This window comes from Entelurus aequoreus, linkage group LG01 (assembly GCF_033978785.1).
Source record: "Entelurus aequoreus isolate RoL-2023_Sb linkage group LG01, RoL_Eaeq_v1.1, whole genome shotgun sequence".
Classification (NCBI taxonomy): Eukaryota; Metazoa; Chordata; class Actinopteri; order Syngnathiformes; family Syngnathidae; genus Entelurus; species Entelurus aequoreus.
In genome coordinates, this window is record NC_084731.1 from 8418997 (window position 1) to 8425018 (window position 6022).

The window sequence follows — 6022 nt, forward strand, 5'->3', positions numbered from 1 at the left end:
TTTGCCCTGTCCATTGTTTATGCTAAGTGTTAGCTTTTGTTCCCTGCGCTAAGTTGTGCCTTCGCCTTGTGCGCCTTTTTGTTTGTACCTATTTTGAGAGTCAAGATTAAATCATGTTCCTACCTTCATGCCTTGTCCGGAAAAGTCAGTTTGCGTCCTGGGAGAACAAACCTCGCAGTAAGCTGCGAAAAAATCCCTGTTATGACAGAAAACAAACACGGATGCACAAAAACAGGAACTAATAGAGTCTTAAAACTAACAGAAAATAACAAAAACATGATCCAGACCACAGATCACGGAAAAGTCAGTTTGCGTCCTGGGAGAACAAACCTCGCAGTAAGCTGCGAACCCCCCCCCCACCCCACCCCCCACCCCCACCCCAGTTATGACAGAAAACAAACAAGGATGCACAAAAACAGGAACTACTGGAGTCTTAAAAGTAACAGAAAATAACAAAAACATGATCCAGACCACAGATCATGACAAGCGCAGGAAACATAGAACTATGGACATGGAACACTCACGAAACTGTGGCATGAAACGAGACGTACGTAGTAGGTTGCGTGAAGCAAACAATCACGCCAGACTGAGCGTGGCGAGCAAGGTGACTAAATAGCTCTCTGATTAGTGGTTGACAGCAGCTGAGCGTGCCGACCACTAACCAGAGGCAGGTGAATCCAATGAATCCCCATGGAAACTAAGACAAACCCAGAGGTGCACAAACAGGAACTAGGGAGTCCAAAACTAACAGAACATAACAAAAACATGATCCGGACCACGAATCGTGACATGGATGTTTCTCCCCTGTGATCATTTCACTTGGAATCTCATGTTAATGTGAAGGATTTGACTACGTGTTTTTCCACTGCTTGTTTCTTCTCTTTCTCGTTTGTATCGTACAATTTGGATTCGTGAATGTGAACATCATGTTGGTAACAGTCCTGTCATTGTCATGTTTTATTGAAGAATTTACCTGGACGGCTCCGAGACTCATTTGTTTTGACTTATCAGGTGTATGTGGGTTTTAAATTATTATTATTTATCAATTTAAGAATATTCACCTGAAAATATGTCCAGCGTACCAAACTTCTGTTTCCCCTCAAACAACCCAGACCCATTTCTGAATAAAGTAAAATGGTGAAAGTATTTCACGGACCAGAAACATCTCAAATTGTTTTATTTCGAGGAAACACTAATTGATGTAAAGAAAAGATGTGATGTAACATAGCATATATGTGTCACAATCGACCCCAACGCAGAAAAAAATAAATAAAGAACAATGACAAAAAGTGTTTGTCAGGTTCAAACACCGTTGACATCTATTAAACAAGACAAGAAGCAAGGAATTAAACAGAGACAGAATTAAATTTGGCTTACTTGAGGAGAGACGTCTGGACTGTAGTCTTTGTACAGTGTCTCACCACGCTCTGACGAAAGATTGTACGCCTCCGCTTTTATTTGGACTTTCCCTGATTACATGGCAACAGCTGTTTCTAAGGGACGGGGGTCGTAAACAGCTATCACCTTTGATTACAAAACAGTTCAAAGAAAAGGTTGTAAATAGTTCACAGAAAAGGTTGTAAAACAGTTCAAAGAAGAGGTCCCTTGCTTCCTCTTCGCTTTGTAGATCTCTGGTCAAGACAATATATTTCTGTTGATTACAATTCATCAAAGAAACAGAACACCTGCATGTTGCTTCCCATCCTACACAGTGGAGTTTTACAAGCCTTCTTCTCGGTAGGATCAAAGACAGCTTTTGTCCTCTCGCCGGGAACTCATTGAAACACAAAGTTTTGTGTTTACTTAGATACAATTATTCTGAAGGTGTTCTCAAAAAAGAGTGAGGGGAAATGACTAAAGATGCACACAAAAGGGTGCGGCGAGGAAACCGTTAACACTACACGGCAGAGCCACAGGAAGGAGAAGCTTGAGTGGAGCCAAAGCAGAGGAGGTGGACACAATTGGAAGAGTGAAGCATCAGGAATCTACTGATTTTTTTAGGGGGCCACTAAGAATATCTGTTTCTCAGCTATATGTGGCATTAATGACAATATCACACAAACAGAAGAAGTCTGCAACTCAAGTCACAGAGAAGTTTCTTAAGCGCAAAAATTATGACCAAAGTGGCGAAGCCGTTTTTTCATTTGCAATCAAATTCTGTTGACAGTTTAGTTAAACATATGTATTAATAATGTTGGGGTCGCATGGTTATGCGCAGGTCGTTTTCCCAAGATGCAAATGGACATCGGGTAGCAGTGTGCGGGTAAGAAAAAAATATTTATTCTAATAAATAAATCAGGCAAGAATACAAAAAAAACAGAACAAGCGTGTCGATAGCATGGGAAGCTACGGTAAAGCTATAGGAAAAGCTTAGCCCAAAACCGAGTGTGGCAAAAGGCAAGAATAAATAGCTCTCTGATTAGTGCCCGGGAGCAGGTGAGCGTCCCGAACACTAATCAGAGGCAGGTGAACATAATCAGCACCCATGGCAACCAAGAAACACAAACCCAGGCGTGCTGAAACCGAACTAAGGGAGTCTTGGACTAAAACGAAACATGATCCAGGCAAGGGATCATCACATTTGGTCTATTTCAGCACAACATAATTGTATGTTCATTTATTTTTTCGTCAGTTATTTCAATCAGCAATCAATATTTATTTATATAGCCCTAAATCACAAGTGTCTCAAAGGGCTGCACAAGCCACGACGACATCCTCGGTTCGGAGCCCACAAAAGGGCAAGGAAAAACTCACAACCCAGTGGGATGTCAATGTGAATGACTATGAGAAACCTTGGAGAGGACCGCAGATGTGGGTGACCCCCCACCCCCCTCTATGGGAGACCGGATGCAATGGACGTCGAGTGGGTCTGGCATAATATTGTGAAAGTCCAATCCATAGTGGATCTAACATAATAGTGGGAGTCCAGTCCATAGTGGATCTAACATAATAGTGTGAGAGTCCAGTCCATAGTGGATCTAACATAATAGTGTGAGAGTCCAGTCCATAGTGGATCTAACATAATAGTGAGAGTCCAGTCCATAGTGGATCTAACACAGGGGTCACCAACGCGGTGCCCGCGGGCACCAGGTTGCCCGTAAGGACCAGATGAGTCGCCCGCAGGCCTGTTCTAAAAAAAATAAAAAATAAAAAATAAAAAAATAAAAAAAATAAAAAAAAATTTTTTTTATTTTTTTAAATTAAATCTACATAGAAAAAACACAAGATACACTTTCAATCAGTGCATCAACCCAAACAACCTCCCCCATGCACACTCATCCACACCCACTCACACAAAAGGGGTTATTTCTTTCTGCTACCAATATTCTGGTTTCCACAACATAGACAACATGTCCAGGTCACTCAAATTAGGGAACACAACAACAGATATCATATAATCTATAAACATAATTATACTTTCAAAATAAGCCTTTGAGGACTTCTCATCTTTTTTTTAATGTTTTTTGGCATCATTATCGTTTTCAACCATGTAACTTTCTAAAGTTAGAAAATACTGAATAAATGTTTTAAAGAAAGTAATACTAAGTGAATATCTGTTTTTGGCTTTAAAAATAAACATTTTACCGAGTACTATAATTAAATTGACTAAATCATGATTGTCAATGAACTCTCCTAAAATAACAGAAACCACATTAAGCTTCCAGATTTTCTGGGACAACAACACCAAGTATGTTAACTGGTCCCTGAAGCACACATGATTGTATAGGCTGCTGGTCCACTAACATGTTGTTTTACTTTCTTTTTTATCCAAGAAAATGTTTTTTATTTATTTATCTTATTTTATTTTATTTTTTAAAAAAGGGCCTTATCTTCAACAGACCAGGTTGTCAATGAAATTAGATTTGTTTAAAGGGTTTTTTAAACCAGGCCCAGTCCAGATAATGTCCAAGTCGGACTCAGCAACACACACCTTCATTCATGTACACAGAAAAAAATTAGGGAACACAACAGATTGCATATAATTTATAAACAACATTACATTTTCAAAATAAGCATTTATGTACAGTCCAGATTATGTCCAGGTCACTCAAATTAGGGAACACAACAACAGATATCATATAATCTATAAACATAATTATACTTTCAAAATAAGCCTTTGAGGACTTCTCATCTTTTTTTTAATGTTTTTTGGCATCATTATCGTTTTCAACCATGTAACTTTCTAAAGTTAGAAAATACTGAATAAATGTTTTAAAGAAAGTAATACTAAGTGAATATCTGTTTTTGGCTTTAAAAATAAACATTTTACCGAGTACTATAATTAAATTGACTAAATCATGATTGTCAATGAACTCTCCTAAAATAACAGAAACCACATTAAGCTTCATAAACAAACCAATCCTTAAACACATTTTTTCAACTTCCACCCAAAACAAAGACACAATATGACAATACCAAAACAAATGCAGGGTGGATTCAGGCTCCTGACAACAAAATCGGCAATCATCTGACTCTGTCATATTCCATAATTTTAACATTTTCCCTGTGGGTAAGAAGTTATAAATAATTTTAATTTGAAAATAACAATTTTGCACGTCGATAGTGGTTTTATAGATTAGTTTGAATATGGCATCCCATGGCAACGGGCAGTCAAAAAAGTCCTCCCATTTTCCATTTGTGTTGTATGAGGCAGCCTTCAAAGATTTCTTTATTAAATAGAAATTATATATTTTTCTATTTATTTTAGTTCCTTTTTGCCAACTAGAATTTCTTATTAGAGGTTTACAAACTAATAATTTAGTAGTTCCATAATTAATTATTTGTTTCCATCTTTTCCCAATTACTCCAGTTAGTTGATAAAATGAAAAGCTTGAGCAAGCATCACCATACATAGCTCTAAATTCATCATACTTCATAATTTTACCATTCTCATTGATAATATCATTGACAAAAATAATTCCTCTTTCAAACATATTTTTCCAAAAGAAAGGCTTTCCATCTATTACAATATTAGAGTTCATCCATATTAACTGCTGCAAAATATCGTCTCTTTTTTCTGGCACATAAAATTGAAAACACCACTATGAGTGGATTGTTTCCTTTATGAACCCCGCCATGTTTCCCAGCAGACTCTCTGGGAGGGGATCACTTGTAAAAAAGGATACAATTTCTTTTGATACAGTACATGTTTTTTGTCCAACAGGACATTTGTGTACCACTCAATGTTTAAATACATCTTTGGAACAATTGATGCTTTTAAAGACAGACACATAGCTTCAAGGTTGAGAAGTTTCAGGCCCCCATATTCATACTCTTTGTACAAAACCTTTCTTTTAATCTTTTCTGGTTTGCCGTTCCAGACAAAATCAAAGACCCTCCGCTCATAAATCTTGAAAAAGTTTTGTGATGGAGCTGGTAATGACAAAAACAAATAAATAAATTGAGGAATAATTAACGAGTTGGCAATAGACATTTTACCATACAAGGTTAGGGATTTCCCTTTCCATAATTGCATAATTTTGTCCAGCTTTCTTAGTCGATTATCATAATTTACTGAGCCTAGATCTTCCAGATTTTCTGGGACAACAACACCAAGTATGTTAACTGGTCCATCTGTCCACAAAACAGGCACTTTGCATTCCATTCGAATGGACGTTCCCTTTAGAGTTCCGATCCTTAACATTTTACATTCATCATAATTAAGCTTAAAGGGAAACTTCGGTTTTTTTCAACCTGGGCCCTGTTTTCATAATTTTTTCTGTATATGTGAGTGCTGGATAAAACATTTTTTGAGGTCGCGCCAGTATTGAGCAGGGCAGGCAGCCTCCAGCCCAGCTAACGCTCGTACACAGGGCAACTGGCTCTCGTCAAAATTCGGCCTATAAACATGCATTTTTTTCACACTGACAGGCTCAGATAGTTACAATGAGTGTCCGACAACATACTAGAAAGGAGAAATTAACGTATGTCTCTACCTTTAGCTGGAGATCGCTGTTTGTTGTGAGCTGTGTCCAAATCTCACCACGCTACAAATCTCGTTCCGAAATCTCGCGATAACTCG